Source organism: Anolis carolinensis, chromosome 6, assembly GCF_035594765.1.
Source record: "Anolis carolinensis isolate JA03-04 chromosome 6, rAnoCar3.1.pri, whole genome shotgun sequence".
NCBI lineage: Eukaryota > Metazoa > Chordata > Lepidosauria > Squamata > Dactyloidae > Anolis > Anolis carolinensis.
The window spans coordinates 100,401,230-100,411,314 of NC_085846.1; the positions used below are offsets into that span (position 1 = coordinate 100,401,230).

Consider the following 10,085-nt stretch of genomic DNA (forward strand, 5'->3'; position numbering starts at 1 on the left):
TTTAAATATGTTTTGTAGTTAAAAACATAGAAGCAGAGCGGTTCTGCATAGGCATGATAATGCAGTTCAAAGCCATCTTGAAGCTGGGGTATCCACAAAACATAGACCCCTAGTGAACATTGCAACACACATCAGGTCTGAAACAGCATATTAAAACAACTCATTGGAAATTCTGAATAAGCCATAAAATCCGTTTCAGTCAATCGGTGTATATGCCATGCAGAGCTCGGATCTGAGAAAAAAAAATCTGAAATGTTTGTCAGGACAAGATTGACGTGGACACACTTAAAAAAACCAGAAATGCAAGAAGGTAAAGAAGAACCTAACCCCTCTTTGTCTCCATTTGCTGTGCCCTGCCTTGGTCTAGCACTGATCTCAAATGGACATGCCAGAGTCCATCAGCATGTCCTGGTAGAAAAAAATATATTCCTGGGTTCCGATTGATCCACAATCAGTAGACCTTTGTGGTCACCATCCTAGCTTCCAATTGTTTTTGGGTGCTTGTGTAGGCTCTACTGCGAATTAGTTTTCTTTAATTCGCTCCCTGACTCAGTTTAAGTGGCTTTGTAGAAACACCCAGAGATTCCACACATTCTGACAGATAATATCTTAGGATGCACCGGATGGCACCACACTCCAAAACTCCGGATAATCTCTCCCAGTGGTTTCATGTAGATGTTAAACAACATGAGGAACAGGACTGTACCCTGCTGGACCCCACAAGACAATGGCCACAAGTACAGATGAACAACTCTTTTACTCTTTTTAATGAAGTTCTTTTACACATTAACATTATGTTACACATACAGTTACAACAGAAGGAAAAATAATGCAGATTTTTTTAAAAAATAAGGTAAAGTTGCAATTACTGATTTCAGTAATCCTGGAGATCTTCAACGTCCAAAACAGAAATCGCAGCCACTTCTGTCATGAAAAGTCCGGGGTCATGGGATTCCACCCCTGGACACCCACCAGTGACAAGTCATATTGTTGCTGATGGGATACATATAGATTTTCCAATCACACACAAAAACAGCGCTTCAGCAATGTAAGAATCCATAGTGTTTTTAAAAAATAATAATTAGAATCCCCTCAGCAAATAATCAGTTTCTGAGACATTTTGCAGACAAATTCTTACAGATTACTGACGGAATGGGGAAACGTCATGTGATGGGACCTGTTCAAAATGGTTTTCAAACAGTCTCAGAAATGGAGTATTTCTAAATGTGTATTTCTATATACAGTATTTCTATATATTTTCATATATGTTGACCTCGTGTATAAATCGACTTCATGCATAAGTCAAGGGGAGGTTTGGGGGTCGAAATCTTGGGTATTAATATGACATGTGGGTAAGTCAAGGGTCATTTTGCAGAGAACGGACACCTGTTGTCTCAGAGGTCACCATTCTTTTAGGTTCTCCCAGGATGGACTAAGCTCTTGCTTTTCACATTCTACTTAGAGAAGGGAACAATACTTCCATTGACCTGTGCATAAATTGACCTAGATTTTTGTGGGTTGATTTTTTGCCTCAAATATCTAAACTTATACATAAGTACTGTATATAGGATACTAAAGGCACCATCCAAATTTTGGACCCTAACTTGGTATCGTAGTATCAGATTCCTGATGGTTACATATGTGATCTTCAGTAATTGACTCAACTCACAAATCACTGCTCATAATTCTGATAATGGCACAAGAAATATTAGGAGCAGGGTTGCTGTGAGTTTTCCAGGCTATATGGCCATGTTCCAGAAGCATTCTCTCCTGATGTTTGGCCCACATTTATGGCAGGCATCCCCAGAGGTTGTGAGGTCTGAGGATGCCTGCCATAGATGTGGGTGAAATGTCGGGAGAGAATGCTTCTGGAACATGGCCACACAGAATAGAAATCTCACAGCAACCCAGTGATTCCAGCCATGAAAAACTTCAACAACAATATTAGGATCTGTTGCTCTTCAGGGATCTCTATATTGTATTAGTGGCTTGGAGATTTTGTGGTTGTGGCTCTGCTGCGACTTCTTTGTCACAAAAAATCTGTCTTTCAAAATCTTAGCCACATTTCATGAGGTTACTTGAGTTGTGATGCTTGGGAAACAGCATTAAAAACACTATTTAACACAACAGTATATAGTCATGTACTGCCTACGTGTCGGGAACTACAACTGGTATAACCAGCCAACCTAGTCTGAGCCTATGTCAAAAATATGTAGGACAGCTAGGAAGCTCATAAGTATGGATTGATGCACAGAGATAGGAACGGTGGATTCTTTGACATGGTTCATTTGTAACCTTTCTTGAAACTGAGCCCTGAGAAATCCATGCCTCAGGTAGGTCTTATTTAAACATCTTTGTTAAGGAAATAAAGTTTAATAGAGCAATCTACTTTAAATAGTATGAACTTTGTTTGTCTATGTACTATAATTATAGTAATGGAATTCTATTACATAGCTTTCTATCACATATTATGGATATGTCTTTCTGTTTATAGTGGGCTCAATCCAATATTAGCCTCATTGAACTAAAATAAAATCCCTTTGATGTCAGTGTGTCTACTGGCATCTCTGACCATTCCTTGTCTAAGAAAATCCAAGTAAATTCACGGATGGCTTCACATAAGCTGATAGGTGACATAAAGGCACACACACACTCTAAGGAGAATTAACGATGGATTTAATGCATCCTTGGAGATCATAGGGAGGATTCCGTTTTGTAGCCATATTCTGGCTGCATAGTTCTGATTCACATAAGACAACTTATGTGGATGATGTCCTGTAAAGCAAGGCATTAGCTCTATTTCAGGTGGTATAAACTAATTAAAGTGTTATCACAGATATCTAGGTAAAAGGCCTTTGCCTTCATGCTTTGCTCGTAAATTTCCAAGAAGCTTTCCTCTGTCTCCTGTTGGAAAGAGAATGATGGCGTTGAAGTACTTTTGATTACACTCACATTAATATAGGGGGGGGGGGGGGAAACAGTCTGCAGTCTGACACAACTTTAATTGTCATGGTAGGATGCTATGATATCATAGGTGTTATATTTTCAAAATTTTTAGCCTTCTCGTAGGGGCCGCAGTGGCACAGTGGGTTAAACAACTGAGCTGCTGAACTTGCTGACTGGAAGGTTGGTGGTTCGAATCCACGGGACAGGGTGAGCTCCCGTTGTTAGCTTCAGCTTCTGCCAAACCAGCAGTTCGGAAACATGCAAATGTGAGTAGATCATTAGGTACAGCTTCGGAGGGATGGTAATGGCATGCCATGCATTCATACCAGCCACATGACTTAGGAGGCGTCTACGGACAATGCCAACTCTTTGCCTTAAAAATAGAGATGAGCACCAATACCCAGAGTCAGACATGACTAGACTTAATGTCGAGGGGAAACCTTTACTTTTTTTCTCCTCTGTCAAACCAGAAATCCCAGGATTCCATAGCATTGAGCCTTGGCAACTAAAGCAGTGTCAAACTGCAATAATTCTACAGTGTAGGTGCACCCTGGATTACATTTCAAAGATTTTCCCTCCTACAGCTGCTATAATTGTTCTACTGTATTCTTAAACAGGTGTTTGCTGTTTCTTCTTGTTGGTTCTAGTCATTCCCCTTATGTACAAATATCCAGTTATAATTTATAATTATAATAAAGCTGTCCACAAACTACAGCATGGAAATGGCAATTCTGAAGTAAAAAAAAATGTAACTCAAAGAAATCACATTAAAATGCAATGGAATAGATAACAATAACAGCTTAAGGTGAACAGATTGCTGCAAACTTTGGAAATGTGAAATAGTTCAAGAAGGAATGTAGTCTTCTGCTGTGATAAGATCAAAGGGAATGCAACAGAGATTGGGTCATGATTAATTACAAGGGTGTGATTCAAATAACTCACCATGACTCCTCCTCGAAAAGGAATTGGTCAAAAAAAAAAAAAAAGAACATGTGATGTGGAATAGCATTATAGTGTCTTACATAAGGAAGATATGGGAACTCCTTATATAAAAATATAACAGTTCAGGCACTGTTTGTGGCTAAAATTTGTAATAGATTCTTAATATAATCATAAAATAGTCAAGCCAATGCATTGTTACTCTTTCAATTGACTGCAGAAATAAACGTTTTTCAAATAATCAGAACCTCCTCATTCTTGCATGGAATCGCATGAGCCATGGCATTTAAGTGGTGCCAAGGAGTATTAATTCTACAGTGCAGATTCATCCATACTAAAACTACAATTTAACTTAGCTATTCTCACTCAGTGAGTAAATCCCTGAATAATGAGATGTGACATTGTCATACTTTCATTTACCAGAGATCTATATTCTCTCAGCTTTAGTAGAAAGCAAAGGCCAACCTCATCTGAACAACGTTTGCCTTCTTCTGTAGCCTGAGACCTGCTATCTGCTATCTGTTGTATAATGCTACTATATGTGGGACACATCTACACTGACCGCTTGAATCTGCTCCAAATGCAGCATGGTGCTGTGCTGAGCAATTGACTTTGGTTAACACGGGTTAATGCAGCCTTGCCCGGTGTTTTCCAAAGTCCAAATTCTGACTACTGTCCCATGCTTGGGCCTGTCTGAACAGTTGGATTGGTTCTGGAGCAAAACTGTTCTCAACATCTCACAGTGTTTTCTGGGCTCAGGTGGCCTGGGGATATGGGGTGGCAGTTACTGTTCCCTCCTGTCTTCCAATTAAACAAGAACTTATTTGGGTTGTTGTGACTTTTTTGGGCTGTATGGCCAAACTGGCCATCTTCCAGTAGCATTCTCTCCTGATGTTTGTTTGCTGCCTGTTTAATTGCCAGTCAACACCTCTCAAATAGAGGATGCCTTCAGGCAACAACAGCCAAGCTACTTCTATGTAGATACTCCCACTGACTCACTTTGTAGCTTCACAGCTACTCAATGCTATTCAAGCTTGCTAACTGCAGTGTAGATCTGCCTCAAATTTTGATGTGTGCCAGTCACAAGACCTGTGGTGTATCTAGACTATAGAATTAACACAGTTTTGCACCACTTTAATTTCCATGGTTCAGTGCTATGGAATCATAGAAGTTATGGTTTATATAAGATCTTCCATAGTATATGCATGCACCCTTTGCACGTTATCATAACATGCTGTTATGCTGTCATAATGATGCATTAGTCCTATTTTTGCCTCAACTTTGTTGCTGCCTGAGCATTATTGTGTAGCAAGAGAATTTAAAATGTGTTGTTTTTGCAACACTGGAAACAATCCATTTATGAGCTCATTCCCATAGCAATTTGGTAACTAGTTACAGTGTGGGTGTCTTTTTTGCTATTCTTCTGTGAATTATCTATTAGTGGTTGCAGTATGGGTGTAGTCAGGTTCTCTCTCTCTCAAGGATTTCTGAGAAATATATGGCAAAGAAGCTTCAGACAACTTCTGGCGCTCCAATGAGGAAGATGATTTCTGTTATATTTAAACCTCCCTTAACTCCCTCTTCTGTTTTTTGTTTGTGTGTGGTTATACTGTATGACGTTATAATGTCAAGAGAGAAAGTCAAGAGAGGAGGAGGAAGGAAGATGAGTCTGTTAAAAATTGAATGATGCACACAGAAGTCAATAAATTCTGGCTTCCTGTAAGTGGGGAATTGTGAAGCATTACCCCAAAAGGGACTTGTGCACATGGAAGTTAATAGTTTTGCTCCCTAGAAGTCAAGTGATCTTTCACTTCTGTGGAACAGAGTTACTTAAACTCTTAAGCATTCTATCACACAAATATTTGCATTTAACAATAATGGCCCTATACCTCCTGAATCGGAGGACCCAGTGGTGCAGCGGATTAAACTGCTGAGCTGCTGAACTTGCTGACTGAAAGGTTTGCAGTTCGAATCTGGGGAGCGGGGTGAGCTCCTGCTGTTAGCCCAGCTTCTGCCAAACTTGCAGTTTGAAAATATGTGAATATGAGTAGTTCAATAGGTACTGCTCTGGAGGGAAGGTAACGGCGCTCCATGCAGTCATGCCAACTACATGGCCTTGGAGGTGTCTACAGACAATGCCGGCTCTTCAGCTTAGAAATGGAGATGAGCACCAACCCCCAGAGTCAGACACAACTAGACCTAATGTTGGGGAAAACATTTACCTTTACCCCTTGAATAATAATACAGTAGAGTCTCACTTATCCAAGCCTCGCTTATCCAAGGTTCTGGATTATCCAACACATTTTTGCAGTCAATGTTTTCAATATATCGTGCTAAATTCGTAAATACAGTAATTACAATATAACATTACTGCGTATTGAACTGCTTTTTCTGTCAAATTTGTTGTATAACATGATGTTTTGGTGATTAATTTTTAAAATCATAACCTAATTTGATGTTTAATAGGCTTTTCCTTAATCCCTCCTTATTATCCAAGATATTTGCTTATCCAAGTTTCTGCCGACCCGTTTAGCTTGGATAAGTGAGACTCAACTGTAATAATAATAATAATAATAATAATAATAATAATAATAATAATAATAATACGCTTTATTTGTAATCCACTTTATCTCCCCGGAGGCACTTGGAACAGATTACAGTACACATATAAGGCAAACATTCAATGCCTTTTACACAACAATGACATACAATACACGTACACAGACAAAGGTAAAGGCCTTCCCGTTTTTCATCTCCGGCATCTGGAGGCGATGCTCAACTCCGGCCATGGGGAGGTGCTCTTGTTCCATTTTCCATTCCGAGGATCCTGTTGTCTGTAGATATCTCTGATCGTGTTTCGCCAGCATGTCTGCATGGGGTGCCCTTTTACCTTCCCGCCGAGGTGATACCTATTGATCTACTTGCATTGCATGTTTTTGAACTGCTAGGTTAGCAGAAGCTAGGGCTAACAGTTGGGAGCTCACCCCGATTCGCAGCTTCAAATTGCCAACCCTCCGGTCAGCAGCTTTCCTGCAGCTAGTGACAGTGACTGCTTTCAGAATATTGTAGATGTTGAATGCTTAGAATATGTGGAGCTCTTTACTAAGAACAAAGAAAATAATTAATATTTTTTTCTAGAAATTAATACTTGTTTTACCTTCATTTATATGGAATCACTGGTTCTTTATTCAGACACATTTGAAGCTGCAAACATTCTTCATCAGGATCTACAATTTAGTATACTCTGTAACAAACAGTCATTGTCAAAAGGTCCTTATATTCCAAGTTAAGCAGTTACCCGCTCATTATTTATCATTCTCTTTTATTTTCTAGGGACTGATTTCCTTGTCTAGCGGCCAGCACAAATTAAAACATAAAAGATGAAATTTAAGATTCAAATAGCTATTACGGGAATTGGATGCAATTTTCCAGGAGGTAATCCTATGATAAATAAAAGCTAATTCACCTGCACATTTTTCCCATTTCCCCATTCCTCAACTTTTCAGTTATTCTACAGAAAGGGGTATTATACACTTACCGTCTTTGTAAGAACTTCTGTAATTCAAACTAAGGACTTATGATCTGAAGTTAAACATAAAGGCAAATATAGAAAGGTTATACATCTGTGGCTGTGATGCTTGAGATATTATTGTGACATGCAAGAAATTCTACCAATTGATCCAATACAAACTGGGGATTTTGCATCTTTTCAAGCACACTTCAAATATTTTATTTCATTCACTACTTAAACTCTTAAGTAGTCCATCACACAAACATTTGTTATTTAATAATATTGGCCCTATACCCCTTGAATAGTGATAGCTTTCAGAATAATGTAGATATTGAATGCTTAAAATATGCAGAGCTCCTTATAAGAACAAAGAAAATAATACTTTGTTATAGAAATTGATATTTGCTTTGTATTGTTGAAAGTATTCATGGCCAGAATCACTGGGTTGCTCTGAGTTTTCTGGGGTATGGCCATGTTCCAGAAGCATTCTCTTCTGACAGTTCGCTCACATCTATGGCAGGCATCCTCAGAGGTTGTGAGGTCTGTTGGAAACTAGGTAAATGGGATTTATATATCTGTGGAAAGTCGAGGGTGGGAGAAAGAACTCTTGTCTCATTCAGGCAAGTGTGAATGTTGCAATTGGCCACCTTGATTAGCATTGAATAACCTTGAAGTTTCAAAGGCTGACTGCTTCCTGCTTGGGGGGAATCCTGTAGATAGTTTGTACGTTGAAACACATACAAAAAAGGAGTCTACCGTATACCATGCAGCTGTGGACAAGTCTCCATAGGGACCCCCAAACACAGCATTGCCCAAACACGAATCAAGGAACATGAAAGGCACTGCAGACTAATCCAACCAGAGAAGTCAGCCATAGCAGAACACTTGATGAACCAACCTGGACACAGCATATTATTGGAGAACACAGTAATGCTGGACCACTCTAACAAACACCATGTCAGTCAACACAGAGCAACCATTGAAATCTACAAGCATGTGGACAATTTCAACAGAAAGAAGGAAACTATGAAAATGAACAAAATCTGGCTCCCAGTATTTCAAACTCTAAAATCAGGACAGTAAATAAAGAACAACACTCAGAAAACAGGGGAATTCCGGACACAAAACAATCAGGGCCAGCTAACACTTCCCAACAAAGGATTCCCCTGGTAGGAATAAGCCAGGCCTTGAAGCTGCAAGGCTATTCAATGCTAATCAAGCTGGCCAAACTCCACTTGCCTAGTAGCCAACAGACCTCACAACCTCTGAGGATGCCTGCCATAGATGTGGGCAAAATATCAGGAGAGAATGCTTCTGTAACATTGCCATACATCCCGGAAAACTCACAGCAACCCAATAAAACTTGCTTAACTTTTGTATTGGCAGTACTTTACAAATATTCAATATATGTAGAATCACAGGTGCTTTATTCTGACACATTTGACGCCAGAAATATTCTTCACCAGGAGCTAGAATTTAGTATCCTTTGTTAACAAGCAGTCATTCTGAAAAGGTCTTTATATTTCAAAGTCAATTTGCATTGTGTCAAGCACGTATCCTCTCATTATTTGTCATTCTCTTTTATTTTCTAGGGACTAATTTCCTTGTCTAGCAGCCACCACAGATTAAAACATAAAAGATGACATTGACAATTCAAGTAGCTATTGCGGGAATGGGATGTAACTTTCCAGGAGGTAATCCTATGATAAATAAAAGCGAATTTATCTGCACATTTCCCCTTTCAATCCTCAACAGTTATTCTACAGAAAGTGGTATTATACACTTACCGTCTTCATAAAAACTTCTGTAATTCAAACCAAGGATTTTATGATGTAAAGCTAAAAATAAAAGCAAATCTAGAAAGGTTACACATCTTGGCTACAGTGCTTGAGATATTATTGTGACAGACTGGAAATTCCACCCATTGATCCACTACAAACTGGGGATTTTGCATCTTTTCAAGGACACTTTAAATATTTGGTTTCGTTTTCACTGAAAAAAGACATTAAAATGCCTCCTCCCATTAAAACTATTTGAACTCTGAATGAAGTCCCAAAATATTGAGTAAATAGGGCGTTCCTTATGCTTTTTCTTGAAAAAATATAAGAAGCTGTGGAATTAGGAAACTCCTGGGCACAATTTCAAATTGGCTCCCAAGTTCAGTTTTTATTCAACACAGACAGACTCCCTTCTGGTTTCCAATATAAGGTTTTAAACAGTTTCTGAAAGATGTTCTGGACATAATCCTTGGCTGAAATCCTTGTTTTGTGCAACACACTCTAACCAATAGTGTCTTCATTTCAACATACTGTATATACTCGAGTATAAGCCGACCCAAATATAAGTTGAGGCACCTAATTTTACCACAAAAAACTGGGAAAACTTATTGACTTGAGTATAAGACGAGGGTGGGAAATGAAGCAGCTACTGGTAAATTTCAAAAATAAAAATAGATAACAATAAAATTACATTAATTGAGGTATTAGTAGGTTAAATATTTTTGAATATTTATATAAAACTGTAATTAAAGATAATAATAAGACTGTAATAAGATAAGACTGTCCAACTCTGATTACCTATATACTCGAGTATAAGCTGGCCTGAATATAAGCTGGCCAGGACCCGAGGGGGGCTTTTTCAGTCCTTAAAATGGGTGAAAAACTCAGCTTATACTTGAGTATATACAGTA

At 38.7% G+C, this 10,085-nt stretch overlaps 1 long non-coding RNA gene across 2 annotated transcripts; it reads left to right on the plus strand.

Moving 5' to 3' along the window:
* Nucleotides 1-2,238: 2,238 nt before the first annotated feature.
* Nucleotides 2,239-9,079, plus strand: LOC134299967 (uncharacterized). Of its 2 annotated transcripts, XR_010007220.1 has the most exons (4): nt 2,239-2,333; nt 3,059-3,212; nt 7,219-7,320; nt 8,989-9,079. It is a non-coding gene; the product is annotated as an uncharacterized LOC134299967 (long non-coding RNA). The 2 variants fall into 2 exon arrangements; XR_010007221.1 differs by lacking the exon at nt 3,059-3,212 and having other exon boundaries at nt 2,242-2,333.
* The last annotated feature ends 1,006 nt before the right edge of the window (nt 9,080-10,085 follow it).